General features: G+C 41.5%; 1 pseudogene; it reads left to right on the forward strand.

The window, feature by feature from the left end:
* Nucleotides 1–1,180: 1,180 nt before the first annotated feature.
* Nucleotides 1,181–19,502, forward strand: part of LOC119726364 — a 43,975-nt pseudogene continuing 25,653 nt past the window's right edge.

Genomic DNA, 19,502 nt, shown 5'->3' on the forward strand with positions numbered 1-19,502 from the left:
GACGAAAAAAAACCCGCTTGTTTACACGGACATGGGACGGAGTACGAATACGTTTTCGTGTCGTTCTCAGTGTACGCTATACACGTTGTGTGGTCTCGGGAACAGCGCGCGGTGACCAATCACCAATGCAACAATTTGCGGTTTCTTCAACGTCCGCAAAGGGTGAACACTACGCGTACGAATGAAATCACAATTAGTATCCAAACAGCTCGAATTTATGGGTTCGCAAAAGTGGACCCCGAAATTCGTTCTCGCACGCATAATACAGGAATAACACAAAAACGCCCAGTTTTGAAAGGATAGTTGTGTGGATGTTTATATCCTACTTTTAAATGTTATTTCCGATTATCATCATCTTATTCAAAGCGCGTTTTGTAGCCCAATTGGGCTGTTCCAGGACCCAGTGTCCCTTTAAGGCAGGCCGCATGCTAATTGGGATCCTGAGAACATCCTGGGGCAGCCAATGCGAGCAAAGCATTGCTTGCGTGCCGTCTGCAATTTTGCAGGCATATTACGGTGGCAGCCAATCGGCGTAATGCGTTTCAGATGGAACGCGAATGTTGCCGATCCAGTCACGGGATCCGCATTTTATGTCACGGCTTCAAGCAATCCACATTAAAGTTTGATTGAAATAATGTTCCCGCCTCCTCCCCTAACGTTCCTCCTTGGTATAATGGAGGGGGGCACTTTTTGCTAGTCCATCATTGTGTTTTTTGTTACTGACATGATTTTTCTTGGCATTTATTGGTGCCCCAGAAGAGGCCGAGCTCCATAAGTATTGGTTGTGATGGAAAATTTGATAAGTTAACTAAACTTATTGTGCCCTGTGCTGTATCCACACGGGCTGATCCAGTTTAATAACCAATGTGGAGGTCAAACATAATGACAAACATGTTATTCTAGAATCTATAGCCTGTGTAGTTCCACACGGGCTATACCCCCACTACATGGGCCAAATGTGGGGACTGTGCAATACATTTTGATACATGTTGGATTAACCCTCAAAGGGGCACTGGTCTTTAATCAAAACCTAGTGCATAAATTGGAGCACCTATGTTGTTTACTCGATTTAATTCTTTCACAACGGCCGTTGTAGGTGATAGTGGTCACTGGGTATCACTATTGTCATTGTGGTCTTGGGTATCACATTCTTTTTGTTACAATTGGAGTGATGGTAGTCATGGGTACCGCCTAATTATTAATGTTCGGACTACCGGTCCGTGCTTAGTGATTTACAAATGTAGTACTATCCGGTTTGCCTGTATTGGTAATCCGGAATATTAACGTTGATTAAAATTGAAATAATGTTTCATGTGTTACTGTTTGGACTATCGGTCCGTACTTTAGTGCTATCTGGTTTGCCCTTAAGCTTTGGTATTCCGTTGAATAACGTTGATTAAATTGAAGCTGTGGCGAGAGACACAAACACCTATTTTCTGTCATGCTTCCTTTTTTGGAGTATGAGTATAACATTAGACATAACATGTATACCACGTTACTAAAACATCAATGTGTTAGCTGGGCAAGATGTAGCTGAGTGAACTTATTTTGTCAACTTCGAATACTGAGCGGAGCTTTGGTTCAAAATTTGTTTGCTCCAAATTCACTGTTGGAAGAACACATACCCACGCCCAAAACTCAACTTTTTCTCTGTGAACCCAACTAATGGGTTTGCAATGGCCAAGACCTTTTAATATGTGTATTAGACAATTCACAATGCTATAGTTTTGCCAATTGTGGAAAACGTAAACCTTTCATCTCTGATCCCCCCAGTCACTGATGCATTCGTAGACAAGGTGAAGAAAACCTACACCTTTCGCGAGGGCGACGTGGCCACCATCTCCTGCAACCAGCCGGACAGCGTGCCACTTCCCTCTATCTTCTGGACGGACGATGCCAATCCCGGCAACGACATTCCCCTGAACAACCGCGTCAGCATCGACCCCAACTTCAACCTGCGGTTCTCTAACATCAAAACGACGGATACCGGCAACTACCAGTGTAACGTCAAGAACGAGAAGACGCGACTGCAGCTCTTGTCCCCAGTCAAGGAGGTTGTGGTCATGGCAGGTATTACAGGTTTTTTTCTCTCTCTCTAAGGGCCGATTTACACAGAATTGCTAACGAAAACGCAAAAATGGCAATCAATATTGAAAATCAACATATGTGGCGCAGCGGCGTATTGCTCTTTGTTACAACTGATAATGTAGTAACCAACGGATAATGTATCACCAACCAATAATGTCACACAAATTGACCGATACTGTATCACTAACCGATAATGTAACAGAAATTGACCGATAGTTTAGTAAATGTTACTACAAGTATCGGTCAATATTTGTTACATTATCGGTTAAGACGGATAATGTAACAACAATCGACTGATAGTGTAGTAACATTTACTACACTATCGGTCAATTTCTGTTACATTATCGGTTAGTGATACAGTATCGGTCAATTTGTGTAACATTATCGGTTGGTGATACATTATCCGTTGGTTACTACATTATCAGTTGTAACACTCTTCCTAGTTCTATGTACACACTTAGTGTAAACGGTTCCCATTTGTAGGCCTGCCCCGCTCGGGGTAGGTTTCAACTCTGAAAAAATGAGCAAAGGTTATGCACACATAAGTATGTTGCATAAAACTGGAAGATGGACTTTATTCGTTAGCTGCTCATCAAGGAAAGCTTCCATGATGCAATCAACACCTTGATTGCAATAACAAGTTATCAAACAAAATTTAACATTCAAAAAGTCTACCTAACAATCATGTTCAGTCTAAAAGAAATGAAACTATATCTACTTGAAGCAAGACATATTTGTATATAAGTATGGCTGGATTTACATCAGCTTATCTTAAAGAAACACAATTACCAAATGCAATGCTCACATAAATCCTTAATCTATACTTTGTTTCTTCACTGAGTCAATTTGCAAAAGTCACTTAACACTTAACCCAAATAAAGAGTGAAGTAAGCCTCATTAAATATGCACAAGAAAAATAGGTCTTCTTGGCCCTACTAGTTTTCATGTGGTTTTGTCAGTAAGAAGTTGCAGCCGCTGCCATAAACATGCTTAAAGTAAAAGATAAACAACTTCTTATCACTACCAGAGCTTGTGGTCACTGACCCGTGAACCACATAGGCACATCCTGTCCCTTCTACCCTTTGCCTGAATAATAATGGGCTAGGGCTTGGTTCCTGGAATGCGTGACTAATCTACTGCTTGGACCATTTCCTGTCCAATATACTAAAGTATAGCCACATACTTGCAATATAAAATGCATGGTCAAACTCTACTAAGTTTTATCAGAAAAGTGGCTATGGCAAGCAATAAATTCAACCTTTCCACAAAGTTCAGAACAAGTGGAAGAGTTACTAAATAACACATTCTTCAACATCCTAGAAATACCTTCAAAGTCTGAGAAATTGCTCTCATCAACTCAATAATCTGGCATCTCTGACAACATATCAGCTTTCTGAAAGGTTCTTAAACTCAATCAAACATCTAGCATCTTCTACTGAAAACTTAGTAAACTTCCTCAAACTTTCCAGAACTATATTCCAAATCTTTGTCCTGCTTCCAGTGAAACCATCATTTGGGAAGTTTCAGAAAAACACAAATCAAAGTTCAACACTTCTCAAGTTGCTCGGGTTTCTTTCAAGCCAAATGTTAAACCAAAAATCACTTGGTTCTTAAAAGACAATAAAGTATCAATTCTACAATCAAGTAAATGCAACTAAGTCTAAAATATGAGATATAGAAATGAAATGAACATACCTGAAAAAATGAGCAAAAGTTATGCACACATGAATATGTTGCATAAAACTGGAAGATGGACTTTATTTATTAGCTGCTCATCAAGGAATGCTTGAGTCACAGCCAAGGTGAACAAAGGGGGTGAAGTTCCATTTCCTGCTGGGTGCCTTAGCCAATCAGAAGGAAGTGACCATGGCAACTGGGTCACTGCCCAGCTGACCAGCTGTACAGGCTAAAAGTGAGCATGTGCTAGCCACATGACCATGGGGAAAGCACATGAGGCAAGAATAAGGGGAAGGACTATTTTTTTTTGGGGGGGGGGGGTTCTAGAACTTTCTCTCGGCTCTCGGAGGGGCCCTACACATTGATCTCCACTAGAGATAATTACTGTCCCCTTTGTAATCCCCCACCATTGTTCGCATTATCATCGCCCAGAATTTTGTGTTAAAGAGCCCTAACTGTTTCACCACAGAGCAGTAGCCTAGTACATGTATTTCTGCATTTATTGTTTTTACATCATGTAATTAGTTGACCCCCATCCCAGAGGTTATCATCGGAAACAACAATGCACTTGCCTTTTCAAAACCTGCAACAATAAACCTTTGTGTACATTCGCATTACATCATTGGTATGGATAACACGCAATGCACAAACTTAATAAAAGTCAGGTTTTTAAATTTAAGAAATAAAATTAGAAATAATGTTTAAATATATTTCAGGATACCAGTCATTAGGCCCAGTGGACCAGTCGTGATTGGTCAGTGTTGGAGGGTCGAGCTTCACATCTTGATTCTGATTTGTCAATATTAGCAGGGTCATGATATTAATATTCATGAGAAACGAAACTGGTCTCAAAAAGGGATACCCAAAAACTCTCTGTATTCTAATAGGCTTTACAGAATCATTTTTGCAATGATTAAATTTCAAAACACCAATGCAACAATGTGTGGAAAGATTAGCACTCAATTCTTAAAACAAAATGAGGAGGAATCAATTGAAAGTTGGAACTGGTACTCAACCCACTGATCTCTATATAAAGACAGCACCCGATTTCACGAAGCGCTGCGACGCGTCGCAACTCAAGTTACGACGTGTAACACGTCGCAACTCGCGACGCGTCGTATCTTCCATTTCACTAAAGTTGCGATGTGTTGAACGCGTCGTAAGTTCCTTGACAACGGCTTAAAACACGTCGCAAGTTACGATGTGTCTAGTGGTCATCGCAAAATAAGAAGAGTCATTTCTAAGCCAGTTTTATGCCACAAACATTACATTAACGAGATTATAATGACGAGGCAATGTGTGTAAAGTTGTAAATAGAAAATTCATTGAATAATTATGAATTAGACCGGAATATTAGAGTTGAAATTTCAAAGTAGCTATACAGTCCAATGAGAGCTTGTTTTCCTTCAAAATTGTATCGCACGGCCGCCATTTTGTTATACGTTTTAACAAATTTCGAGCCGAGATCCGACGACTCTTTGTTTAATATCAGACGACTATTTACTGTACGCTGACTAAAGACATAAAACAGTCACCGAGTTGTGCTATAAATACACCTACGACGCGTCGCACTTACGACGTGTTTAGTGAAATGGATCGCAGGATGCGTCGCAGCTGCGACGCATCGTAGAGATACGACGCTTCGCATCGCTGCGATGCATCGTAAGTTACGAAGAGTTTGATGAAATCGGGTGCTGGATAGCTAATAAAGAGCCGCACAATGAACGAATTTAACGCCATATTGGTGAGACCGGCTGGTGATCTACAAAGGACAAGTTGCCGTCTTTTTAGACAGCATGATTTGTTTTGTAACGTCGCGGTTCACTTGACTTATATTTTGATCACCACCACTGACCAAGGTTAACTACAATTTTTCTAACGTCGTGGCTACTAAAATGCTGCAAATATAACTTTTTCGGCGTTTTGAAATAATAATCACTACGGAAATGTGTTCCTTTTAGAACATCATAATATGTGTACGTGACCAAAATGCCCGTCAACTGTTGATACAACGCGCGCGTATTTACGCGTAGAACGTTCGTATTATACGCGGCCATCTTCGTGAGATCGGGGGCGAATTGGTCAATATGCAAAGTCTACTGTGTGAATGTTGTATGCATATCCGCTATCCAGTCTTTATATAGAGATCAGTGACTCAACCCCGTAGCTTTGTGCACAAATTGCCTAGTTTGGTTTTGATCCAGACCCAAGATGCATTGCGAATATCGCAGCATGTTTTGTGGGCTAAATAGACATTCGTTATGCTGCAACCATTTTAGTCATGTTCCCTGAATCAAATAACAGTACTGGATGATAATGATTTTTGCTCAAAAAGGAACCAGATTATTTTCCCTTCCAGCCTCGCTATTACGTTAATTTGAAAAAATAAAGATGGCTGCAACATAATAATGGTCCATGGAGCAGTATTCTCAAGTCAAATTCAAAAGGTTTTGTGAGAACATGATCATTTGGGGTATTTTTTTTATTCCTATCTCACTCTGTAGTTGAACACATTGAACACAGGCCGGCCACATTTGTCTACACTCCGCCAGCTTCAGTGGATGCCTTCCGCAGGGAGAAGCTTCGTCTGAAATGCATGGCCGAAGGATAGTAAGTGTTGACATGGGATAATAATTAGCCCCAATCAATTCCCTCTGCTGTTTACTTTGAAACTGCTCTTCTTAGAAGTAATCATTAAATATCCGGAATCTTTTGCGGACAAAATATATCCACAATAGGGTCAATATTGTGGAACTATTTCCCCAGAATCTTCCTGTAAAGTTACAGCATTTTCTACAACAGAATTGTTTCATATCCTGCAACTTAACTTGAACCCAATACAGTGTGTCTATTGTGGATAAACTTGTCCGCGTCTCGTCCCAGATAAAACACGCTGTTGGGGTTTAACGGGTTGAGTTCTGTTGGGGTTAATGAGATAAGACTCCTAAGGCGGGCGGGCTAAATACCCCCTGTTCATTTACCGTGGGACGGTATTGTTACTGAGGAAGTGTGGGACCCTTCAAGCCAAAGCGGGAGACGGTCCACGCATGAACGCACACGGTACAGCCGTGCATGGTAACGGTTTGCAGTGGGGCTTGTATGTTTAGGGCAGACAAAAGATCAGAGGATTAGCAATGTACCAGGTCTTTGCGGTCGGTGAGTAGAAGCCGCCACTGACGGGTATGAAACCGCAGGATTCATTGTTACAAAAATGGTTATTTGTAGCGGGAGCCGGGAGTGCCAACCGTGGGACGGTTTGTAGAAACAGGTCACCCGCTTTCTTTTCAAGCGGGAGCCGATAAAAGAGGGGCTCCATTGAAAGCGGCTCCCGGTAAGTGAACAGGGGGTATTTAGCCTGTCCGCCTAAGAAATGTCAGAATGACAAGGCATGGGTGTATGAAATGCTGCGCATTGACGATCAATTTTGAATGAGTTGTTAGAAGTTGGTGATGTAAATTTCAATATTCAAGAGCTCCACTGAGATGTCATAATGTGAGCAGCCACTTTCTGCAGACAGGTTCTGCATATAGATGAGCTTTCAATTTGTGATATTTTCTCGGGTATGACACGTCCTTATTGTGAGTTAATGCGTGGAAAAACTTGTTTGACGTAATTGTTAAGCTCTGCCGTTACGAAATGCTGCGATTTTCTGGTTCCAGAATTTACGTGCAAGTATGCCTAAGTCAAATTGACAGACAAGTGTGTTGGTACCATTTCAAATGATTGGATTTTCCCGAGGAAGAAAATTGGGCCAGAGTTCCCTAGATTCACGGCCTCAAAACGTTGAAGCTGGAGAAAAGGCGTTGGCTTGGAAATGCCCCGAGGTTCCTTTGATGTGCAACCCTGGACTGCATGACAACAGCGCCCTCGTGTGCCAGGCAATTGCGCAGAAATTAGCTTCCGCTCGGCCCCCCCCCCCCCCCCCCCCCCCCGCCCTGCAAACATGACGCTGGGAAGTGTTCATGAGTTTTACAGAATCTTGTCAAGGAAGAGGTCAACCTGGGTAATTTACCATGACCTATGTATAAAGTATCTGACTGCGGCTGTTCAGATCGCAATTAGCCAATGCGCGCATGCACAATGCTATCCGAAAACTTTCTCATAAAAAAATGCACATATTCCATGCCGGATGTGATTTCTTTTTCATTGCGGACCATGTGCAAACATTTTGAGCGTCGCATAATGCAATCATTGACCCTTCGTGAATTCGAAACGGAGCCTGAGCAAGTGACGGGAATTGCAAATTTACAACACAGATAAGTATAACAGATTACATTATTACGCTTTTCAACGAAAACAAAAATATTCATGAATTGGAATAAAAGAGTAATGAATCAGTCTTAACGGCCGTTTGAAACCTTGCAGGGTCGTGGTCGTGATGACTTGCAGGACACAGGTCACGCAAAATCTGTCCAATCAGATCGTAAATTCATCAGCCCTTCCCAGCGTCAGGTTGTTTGCAGGGCGGGGGTATACGAGTGTACAGCATACAGGGTTGCCAGTCGTCCTCAGTGCTTACTTTATTTATAACCTCGTTTCCAATAGTAAGCCCCGGATATGACACTTTCTTTCTGTATTCTGATTCGATAGCGCAATTTGCTAGTAGTGGATTTAAATCGTGTAGTTTTGGTGTTGTTATTTCCAACGTGCATGACGTGTTTTCACGATCATCGTAATTATAACGTCCACGCCTTCTCAAAAATGCTCCTTTCCTTTCCAATTTGCTCATATTAATATGAAACGACGAAATGATGTTGTTTTTAACCCAGACACCGCATACAAAAACAAACACTAATGTAACGCACATGCAGGCACCAGACTATTCTTCATTTGCACAGGCCTACGTGTTCAAAAATCTTACACATGCAAATGATCCAATACCAGGGTAAGAGAGCAGGTTGTGGTGGGCACGTACTGCTCGACACCCTAGGGCGAGGTTGGGCTGCCAGTATTTGGGAACCATATCTTCATACAAAGACACAGCTTTGGCGTTTTTCGAACGGTGAATTTGAGTGTCCTAATTCTTTGCAGTCCAACACCAGATATCACTTGGGCGAAAGACGGCGAGTCGCTGCCTGTCGATCGCACGACCTATGAGAGCTATGGCCAGGAACTGGTCATCAGTGATGTAATGGCGTCAGACGTTGGCTCCTACACGTGCACGGCTAGCAACGGAGGTGGTACCCCTACCGCTTTCACCATCACTGTCACTGTAAAGTGTAAGTGTTCCCTGGACTTGGGTTTGATAGCATTTAATATTCAGAACAAGAAAAACAAGGTGGTTTTGCTGACTCGCCCGTTGGGAAGGGGTGATGCATTAATGGCACGAACATAGACAAACTATTGTGTACAAATAAAACTGGAGAAACCTGGAGTAAGAAAAATAGCATTTGCAGTCCATTTGTAATAAAGAATACTAATAATGATAAAACAGTCAATGATGACGTCGTCATGACCTCACTACATATTTGTCATTTTAGGACACCAAAAGCCTTGATGATCGTATTTTGTTGATAAAAAACAAAAATTCGCGATTTTGATGACCTCATGAAATCACACAAATGTCACGGCTACCCACTTTCAAAATTAGCTGTAACAGATAACCCAACTATTTTTCCCCTGAACAAATATCAATTTAAGGATGTTCTGCACTTTCTTCTCAGCAAAACCATATTGGGAGAACAAACCAGAGGACACAAACATTGTGATCAATGAGGGCGGTGTGTTAGATTGCTCAGCTGAGGGCATCCCGGTTCCCATGGTAACCTGGCTTATTAACGGTGTGCCCTATAAAGAGGCAGGTGAGTTGAAGAGGACAATATTGTCCGAAATTGTTTATAAACATACTACATTGTACATTGCAACTGATGACTAGGCTGTACTGTTGCACAATTTGTAATAAAATAATCTTCAAAGTGCCACAAAATCCCCCAAAAAGTTAAAGGTATAGTCCATCATTTGTAATTAGTGCATTTTGTTCGTTTGAAGCAACAAAAGTACTCAAAATCTAAAGAAGGGTGCTGAACAACGAATCTGATAAAGTTTCAGCACAGCTTCAGCTGTATATTTGGAGAAAAACAACATTCTAGGATCTCGATTTCAAATCAAAAGTTGCTGAATCATGTTCTGAATTGGGCCTGAATTCAGCGTCAGAAACACGTTCTCACTGAGCAGATTGCAGCTACGCGATGTCGTGCACCGATCCGACGAATTATAGCAGCCACGCGCGTGTGCGTCTTGTCAACGCTTGCTTGTCAACGCTGATTTCTTCAAAATGACAGCTTGCCAGGAAGAATAATTTCACAGGGAGTTTAGTCCCCTTACTATCTTTCAACCAAGTATGTTTTTCAACAATAATTACGTCAGTTAGTTTGTGGATAGCTGCAAATGATGGACTCTGGCTTTATTTTATTGTCGTGCCCAACACTCTCACTAGAAAAACATATGGACATAGATCCCATAACTTGATGAACTTCTGTATCAGCCTGGCATTCAAGCTTTTCACTCTGTCACTTTAATACGTGTATTTCAAAAGGCCAAAGACCTAATGATGTCATGCTTTGTTGACAGACGGTTGGCAGGCGGTCCCTACTTTGTCTGGCCGACTCTGCTCCCATATGCAAACAGCCCTTTGGTCTTTAAGTCTTTGGTCTATTGAGGTTAATATGCCACCTGATGCTGTCCATGATGCCTTTTATGTCATAGGGACACTATGCATTTTGCTTGAGGCCTGTAGGAGTTTTTTTTTTTTTTCAATTCTGTATCTGGATCTTGACCTGGATCATTATACTTCCGACAAAACGGCTACCCGCATCAGGGTTATTAACCCACTAGCCCCTGCACCACCCAAAAGAGCCATGCCTGTTATTCCTTTAACTGTCCAAAACTGCTATAGCACTGTAGATGGTGTTGTGGATATCATCAATGAGTTACTGCAGTGTAGTACACTGTAACAAAAGTTTTAATGGGTTAAGTGATCCCATGGTATTCCCAATTGCATGGTCTCATGCTGTTTCCAACTAGGTGATCTGATGCGATTTCCAATTCATCAATCCGTTGCTGTCTCATATCAAGAGAACTCATCTTGTTTCCAATTGGACAATCTGAAGCTGTTTCTAATCAGCAGATCTCATCTTACTCCCAATTGGGCAATCTGAAGCTGTTGGTTATCAGCAGATCTCATTTTCTTCCTGAATGGGCAATCTCATGCTGTTTCCAATCGGGAGACGTCATTTTGTTCCCAATTTGGCAATGTCATGTTAATACTAATCCGGATAACTCATTTTGTTCTCAATTGGGCAGCATCATTTTGCATCCAATCAGGAGATCGCATCATATTCCTAATTGGGCAATCTGTTTCTAATCAGAAGATCTCATTTTGTTCCCAATTAGGCAATCTCAAGCTGTTTCTAATCAGGAGATCGCATTTTGTTTCGTATAGGGCAATCGCACGTTGTGTCCAGTCAGGTGATCTCTTACTGTCCCCAACTGGGCAATTTCAATGTTGCTCCCAAGACAGGTGGTGTACCTAATCGGACATTTCAGGCACACGTATTGTAAGGCCACGGGGAGGAAAGGGGTTGCTATTTTAATTCATTAATCAATCTGTATTTATTTGTGTCTCACCATAAATTATTTGTTATGCATCTGAACGACAACCTTTTTCACCTTTTTTCCCCCCGTTCCTTGCATGAAGAGGCCAATCCTCGTCTCACCATCACCGAGGGTATCGGAGGGGGCAGGGTAGAATTAGCAAATGCCATTACGGAGGATAGCGCCGTCTTCGTGTGTGTAGCATCCAACGAGTATGGCGAGATATTCGCCAGTGGCTTCGTCAATGTGGAATGTAAGCCTCTTCTTATTCAGTGAACTCTATCTTGAAACCCAACTCTATCCAAATCTGAAAACACTGCCCAATTTATTGTGCTCTTCTGATGCTGTCAATATGTGGGTTGAAACGATGGCATGATACAATATGATCACAATTATAAACCTCAAGATTAGATATGATTCTATGCAAATCCCAACACTGTAAAAAATGGAATAATGAGCCAAAAACATATATGTACAGCCATTCTGTAGCATTTCCTTTTTGTTTGCAAAAGAGACGAAAATGGGCACAGTTCGTAGTGGAGAAAATGCAATTTTTTTCCCTCTATTTTCTGATTTAATGATACTTGAAATCTTTGATACATGTATGTCTACTACATATACTTTATAACAGATAGTATAGCAAATCATGGAATTTAAGATGTTTTTTACTGAAAAACAATTGGCATTGTTCATTTTACGAATACAAAAATAGAAACGTAAAAGGCCCTTTTTTCTCAGTATTTTACTTTTTGACATTTCGATCAGTGTGATATTTAAATAGCCATAACTTGTCAATGGAATGTCCAGTTGAAGTGCAACAAACAGTATTGTAAGAAGCATTTTATTCTCTTTCCTAAGACCTGCAAACCCTCATTTCGGCCTCTGCTCAGTGTTGTGACATTTTACCAGAACCCCTCACATTATATTAAATAAATCTCTCCATCACCTGAATCACCAGTTTACCCAAAACACTTTGAACATGCAAGATGTTGCATTCAAGTATGAAATTGTAATATATCAATATTGTAACATCCAATAACGTAGTGCAATACATTGATGTATTATTGATCAACTGTTTCTTTGTTGTCTAACTCTTCATTTTTAACACAATTTTAGCAATCCCGGCTGAAATGACCGATGCACCCCAGCGAAACCTGAACAGCATCGAAGGCAGAGCCTTTGACTTGACCTGCGCAGGGCAAGGCTCGCCGAAGCCTACCATCCAGTGGACATTTCAAAACAATCCGGTAAACAGCCTAGATTTCACCAATCCTCTTGAAATTCCTGTCGCTCCCACGGAAAAAAACTTCTCATTTCTTTTTTTTTTAATCAATTAAAGGGAATGTACAGCATTTGCTTTTACTTCAATTTTCAGAAATAAATGGATTTGGAGGACTGGTATGTTTTAGAAAATATTGTTAAACTGACTTGTTTCACGTTTTGGGCTTGTAGATGCTGGAAAAACCACGAAAACCTATCATATTCTTGTAGTCTGTTTCCCTGACCCCACTTAAGATGAAACAGAGCAATGGGAATTGTAAGGTCAGAGAATCAGTCTAGCAGGGCCAAGCAGGCTTGTACCATTTTACAGGTGTGTAATCAATTCCAAAGAAAAGTCAGAATAACTAAACATGAAAAATTTAGAACAGTTTTTGAAAAAAGCCAGTTTCCTCCAACGCTCGTCGACCGACCAGTTTTGGAAAAATACTTTTCTTGTGATTGTCAGCACACCAGGAGCTACGATTTTGCAGGATGCTTTAGAATGTTAGTCCCAAACAATGCAGTAAGGTTTTTCGTGATATTTTGATCATTTCGTTTTATGATGTTTCCAAATGTTGTATTTTCCCATTAACCCTTCTACTGCCCACTATTTGAACAGTCACAGACAGTCAAAAATTCCATCCACTTCCCCTGCCATGCCTTTTACACAGGCTAGTCACCAACAGTCAGATCACATTTCAGTCAAATTTAGTCAACAGACAAAAGCAGTCATTTGGTGGCACAGCTGTCTCATCAATCACCTACAGTCAAAGCATAGCCTTATGAAGTTACGGCACATAAACAGTCACAGCCAGTCAAGCCTGCTTATGTGAGCTGGGGACTCTTAACTGTTGAAAACAGTCACTTGATTGATTTGGACTGAAAGGACAACTAGGCACAGAATTTATGTTTGCATTGGAGGGTTAATTTAAAAAACAAAAACCCACCGCTGATAAATGATCCATTGTCCTGACCAGAATTTGCTATCAATTCCACCCTTAATTGTGGTATGCAGTGTTTACAAATATGAAATTACACAGTTGAAGGGTAAAACCATAGAGCTATATTAAATTACTAGAGTGTTATTTCCTTGTTCTTGCACCCGGAGACACTTTGAACCGCAGACATCTTGAATTCATGTGCGTGTTTGTAGAACATAATGAAATTTGATGGATTGAATTTTAAAAGTGTACTCCACATGCAACGTGCAAGTAGAACGTACGCAAGCTTCTTAAGCGCGTGTTCCGGTTTAAAAAAAAACCACGGTTAATTATCTGCAGCGGATACACACACACGTTGCGCTGTTGTTTGCGTAGAGCAAAATGTCACGCTCATTTGCTGATCGTGCGTTTCGGTTTTGGGCGTACTGGCTTCGATGACGCACCGGTATGGAATACAAACACAAATATGCAAATAGCCGTACCAAAAACGTGCAAAATTTCTAGCCTTCGATAGGTTTGTGCACAAACATGGATGCGCCAATCGAGCATTACTTTGTACGTGAGTCAGCGCTCTAGTAATTTAATATAGCTCTATGGGTAAAACCCAACTTTCAAGTGTTTTTATCTCATTGATATCACAACCAGATTGTCCATGGTGAATTTAAGTACAGCATCGTGGAAGATGGCAATACGAGAAGCACAACCAGCACTCTGACAGTCACAGGAGTGGCTGTGGAAGATAGCGGCGACTACAAGTGCATTATTGAGAACGGCTTTGTAGCAGTGGAGGCCACATCAACGGTGAATGTCAGAAGTAAGTGGATGGGTGTAGTTTTCGTCAGGATGGGTGTATAGATGAGTCAAGCCTCGAGGCAAATTTCACGCTGAGCAAAAGCGTTACAGAGAATGTACAAACAAATACCTCAGTCAATGTTCTTTTGAGTAGCTTGCCAGTTGCCACGAGACTAGATGAATTGTGATGGTTTGACAACTTTGCCTTTCTTGTGTTAAAGGTATTGAGTAGATCATTTGCAGCTACGTGAATTCACAAAACAAAAAAATAACAAATTTATTATTGAAAGTGTGACTTGGTTTAAAGATGGGGATGTCAGTCAATTCCCTGTGAAATTAGTCTTTCTGGCGTGCTGCCACTTTGAACAAAAAAAATTAAGAAGGCCATTTCCAAAGATGCGTCAACTGATGCATTTTTGGAAATTTCCGTTAATGGATGTGGGCAAGCGCTGACACGATGCACACTTGCGCGCGGTTATTAGTTGGTTCAGTGCGTGGTATTGCGTAGCTGCAATTGGCTAAATTAGAACGTGTCCCCGATGCTCATTTCAGGCGCAATTCAAAACAGGACTCGGCAAGTTTTGAATTTAAATTAAGATCCTAGAATACACAGGGCTAAAACTTCATCAACTTAGTTGTTAAGTACCCATCTTTAGATTTTGAGCATTTTGTTGCTTCAAACAAAAAAATGCACAAATAACAGATGATCTACCCTTCCTTTAAGTAATCTTGTTGAGCAATGCAGTCGCTTCAAGATTAGTTGGCATTAAAAATGGTACATAGATTTTCTAGAATTTGAAGAAGAGAAATTTCTCACCTATTTTTAGGTATACCCATTATTCCCGGCATGAAGATATTTTTCCCCATATCTTGACTCCAAATCAACTTTGTAAAATGTGCATATAAATTGTCTTTCAGGAGGTACAACAATCGTCGTGGGTCCAGGGGCTGAGGTGAGTGTAGAGCTGGGTACAGACGCCATCATTGCATGCGAGGTAGATCAAGATGCCGCGCTGGAACCCACAGTTACCTGGTACCGTAACGTTGGAGCCGGCGAAGAAGAGCTGGACCTGACGGTGCCGGGCGGACGCTTCCGACGGGCCAAAACGGGCTCGGACTACCTGAAAGTGATGGCTACTGTTGTGGAGGACACTGGAACGTACAAGTGCAAAGCTGTGACATCTGAAGACGAGGCCTCAGCAGCCACAGAGCTGGTCATTAAGAGTAAGTTGGTTTTTAACCTCGTATCTGCCTTTTCCATCAGTGTTGTTAGACACGTATGGATTGTGTTTCTCACAGCAACCAATTTAGCCGTTTCTTGATGAATGACCAACCGCGTGGTGATTGATTGCCATCTTTGTCGGTGCCTGATATCAATGCTGTGCCAATACACCCAGCTGTAGAGAGTGCTGTGCCGCCTACAAAGTATCCATGAAGGACACATGACAGGAATGCACCTGATCTCATGACAGAAATTCCATTACAGTCAAGGGACTGTTAATTACAGGCTTTTTTTCAATTTTACTACTTACGGCAATAATGGGCACGCAGACCTATTAAGGCAAAACGTTTTTGACAGGTTCTCTTTGTCGACTATACATGTAGATAAGCTAAAGCAGGTAATTCTTGTACTCTTACAAGATGCATGTACCTCAGTAGAAAGAAGAGGACACTTTTATCACCTCAGCGATTTAAATTTAACATACTAGTTTGAAAGGAAATATGAATCGGGGTATCCTGATCGGTACAAAACTATTAATGCAGTACATTTCAGGCAAAAGGACTGCCACTTGAAATTTGCTAGAAAGCTGAAGCGTGATATCAGTAAAGAAATCAATAATTATTATGCAGGGGGGGGGGATACCCCAGAATCTGGCCAGGACTGAAAGCCTAAATCAATGTGTTGGCCTGGGTTGGATTCAAACCTGGTCCAGAAGTTGAAAATGGCGGGGAAATTATGAATGGATGTACCACTGCTCCAACCCGACTCTTCCCAAAATCTTATAATTTTCTCTCTGTTTTGTTTGTTCTTGATTTTGATTAGCTGTACCAGCCCCTCCGTCGAAACCGATAGTCAGCAAGCGCTCTGACATCTCCGATACCATGGTTGCTGTGGCGTGGTACAGTGGGGACGACGGCAACTCCCCAATCACTGATTACATTGTCTCACGCATGACCAACTTCCCCGACCTTGGCTGGGTAGTTGAGTCTACTGTGCCAGCTACCTCCAACCAGGCTTCCTTAGACCTCTCCCCCTACGTCACCTACCGGTTCCGCGTGGTGGCCGTCAATGCTATCGGAGAGTCTCAGCCCAGCGAGTTGTCTGATGAGTACACGACTGCAGCCGCAGCTATCACTAAGACCCCAGAGGAGGTGGGACTTGAAGCCACGGATCCTGGCAAGTTGAGTGTGACATGGCCGGTAAGTTTATCCAACAGGGCCCGACTTCATCACAGGAAATGTCATGGTTGGAAAAATGTTCTGCTTGTTGTAGAAGGAGTTTCTAGTTTATTTCATAATAGTACAAGCGATTTACAAGATACAAATGAACAATAAGAAACTTGACATTCATAGCAAGACGTGTATGAATACTATGAAGAGGTCAGACAATAAGCTGAAGCTTGTACTTGGTCTGCCGCCTTCCCAAAGAAAACTGCTAAATCATTAATTAACATATATTTCACCAGCAGTTGCCTAGTTAGAAATTGCTGTTGTTGCTCTCTTTATTGTCTTTTAAAACGACCTCTTTGTGGATAAAAGTGAGGAAATTTATTTACAAATGACTCGAAACACGACTGTGAAGTTGGGCAAAAAAATCTTCCCCTTGCGTCTTCATCTTTGTATGGGATAATGAATGTGATTATTACGACTTGGGTGTTGCTTCCGAAGATATTCTTTACTTTTTCTAAACTGGATTAAGACATTGCTCATGCATAAAAATGTGGCTGTCAGTACTTTTTTTTCTTGCATGTTGTTTTAAAGCAAGAAAAAAAGTTCCTCAATGAAAAGTATGAAATGACACATCAGTTAGGATAGGATAGGATAATATATTTATTGGCAACCGTTAGGTTGGATTACATAATACACACATTTTACATAAATTTATAACAGCTTAAAATACACATAAAAGAGATTAACAGATGCAAAATACCACGAACAATGATCCCAAGCTAAAACATAAGAAAACAAGCAGATCAAAAAAAAAAAGAAGGAGATTGCGTTAAAAAACTACCGGTTATTTTCAGGATATAAAAATTCATTTTAAAATGTCAAATTATGTAAGGGTTCTTACCTGCCATATAATTGGAATTATATGAGGCCGAGGAGGAGAGACTCACCGTGTATTATTGTCCCTGGTAATACGGTTTGCACCACCCTTTGAAGAAAATGGATCATTCCTTCATTCATAAAAATGCAAATTAGCCCTAGCACGCTGGGTATAAAGCCCCCAAGAAACCATTGAAGCATGTCTCTTTGTAGATCTAAGGTACTGGTCCTGGCTGAGGACTCAAGATGGGTGGGAGGCTGAAGAGAACTGAGGCACCGAGGGAGGGAGGTGAGTCTCTCCTCCTCGGCCTCATATAATTCCAATAATATGGCAGGTAAGAATTCTTACATAATTTGAAATTATATTTCGTCCTCGTCGTCGAGACTCACCGTGTATATTTCACAGCTAAGCCGAAGACAGGACTGCTCTTCCATATTCCTCTGAACATGGTACATCTCGCTTGTAAAACTTTCCAAAGGTGTTCACCGATGACCAGCCTGCTGTCAGTAAAATCTGAGCAGTAGAAACTCCTACTCTTGCTGCAGCAGATGTAGACGCAGCCCGAGTAGAATGTGCTTTATAATGTGAGACATCTATACTTGCCGATGCCATCACTATTTTCAGCCATCTAGCAATAGTAGATGAAACTACTGGATGATGAGGTTTCCCGAATGATAGAAACAGCCTTGTAAAGCGCTGATTATTTAGGCGTCTAAGCAATCCTGTACGATGAATATACACCTCCAACGTTGAAAAAAACACATAGTTTTTGATCTGCTGGATAACGGGCCAAAACAACATTTGGAACTGGCCTATGTGCTGAGGAACATTTAGACTGGCTGACTGGTGCAAATTCAAATGCTGTCCTGGACTTCTTCATGTGATGTAAATCCAGAGCAATTAATGATGAGCAACGCCCTGCTGTCACGAGAGCGACCAGCATGACCAATTTGAGCGTCAGAAGCCTCAAACTGAGCTTCCTGTTTGATGAGAGTGAACCAAGGTAACGGAGAACTTTCCCAACATCCCAAGTAAATGAATACCTAGGTTTCGGTGGTCGAATATTAAAAATACCTTTAAAAAACCTTGTCATTAAAGGATGTTGTCCAATAGGGACATCATCCACCTGAACATGGGCTGATGAAATAGCAGACCTGTAGACATTAATTGTCCTATATTGTAGCCCATCTTCCAACAATGCATGGAGAAACTCCAACACTTCTGCTAAAGGTGCTTGAACTGGATCCAAGTGTCGTTGATGACACCAGCGACTCCAGCGATTCCATGCTGAGTCAAATTGAGCATTTGTTCCTTTTCTCCATGATGCCATGATAACTGAGGACACCTTCTGCGAAAGTCCTCTTGCTGCGAGTGATTTCCCGATAGCACCCAGGCAGCCAGCTGCATCACCTTGTGCATGGGGTGTTGTTGACGATTGTGACATAATTGAAGGAGATCTGGGCGCTGTGGTAACAGTAATGGTGTTTTTACTGTCAGTTTTAACATTAGTGGATACCACGGTTGTGTTTTCCAAACTGGTGCAATTAGCAGAACTGTGGCTTCTTCTATTTGAATTTTCTGAAGGCACCTTGAGAGCAGACTGAAGGGAGGAAACAGATACCCTGCCATGTTGCACCAGTTGATGGTGAACGCGTCCACTTGCCATGCTTGTGGATCTGGGTGCCATGATATGAATCTTGGAACCTGTCTGTTGAGCCGTGATGCAAACAGATCGATCGACGGTTGAAATTTCATCTTTTCTACCACTGCTCTGTAAATTTCGGGGAGAAGATGCCACTCTGTGCGGTCGTTGAAGTTGCGCGACAATTCGTCTGCTATGACATTTTGTGCTCCTGGGAGATATTCTACTGACAATGTTATTT

Source organism: Patiria miniata, unplaced genomic scaffold (assembly GCF_015706575.1).
Source record: "Patiria miniata isolate m_02_andy unplaced genomic scaffold, ASM1570657v1 HiC_scaffold_2, whole genome shotgun sequence".
Lineage (NCBI taxonomy): Eukaryota > Metazoa > Echinodermata > Asteroidea > Valvatida > Asterinidae > Patiria > Patiria miniata.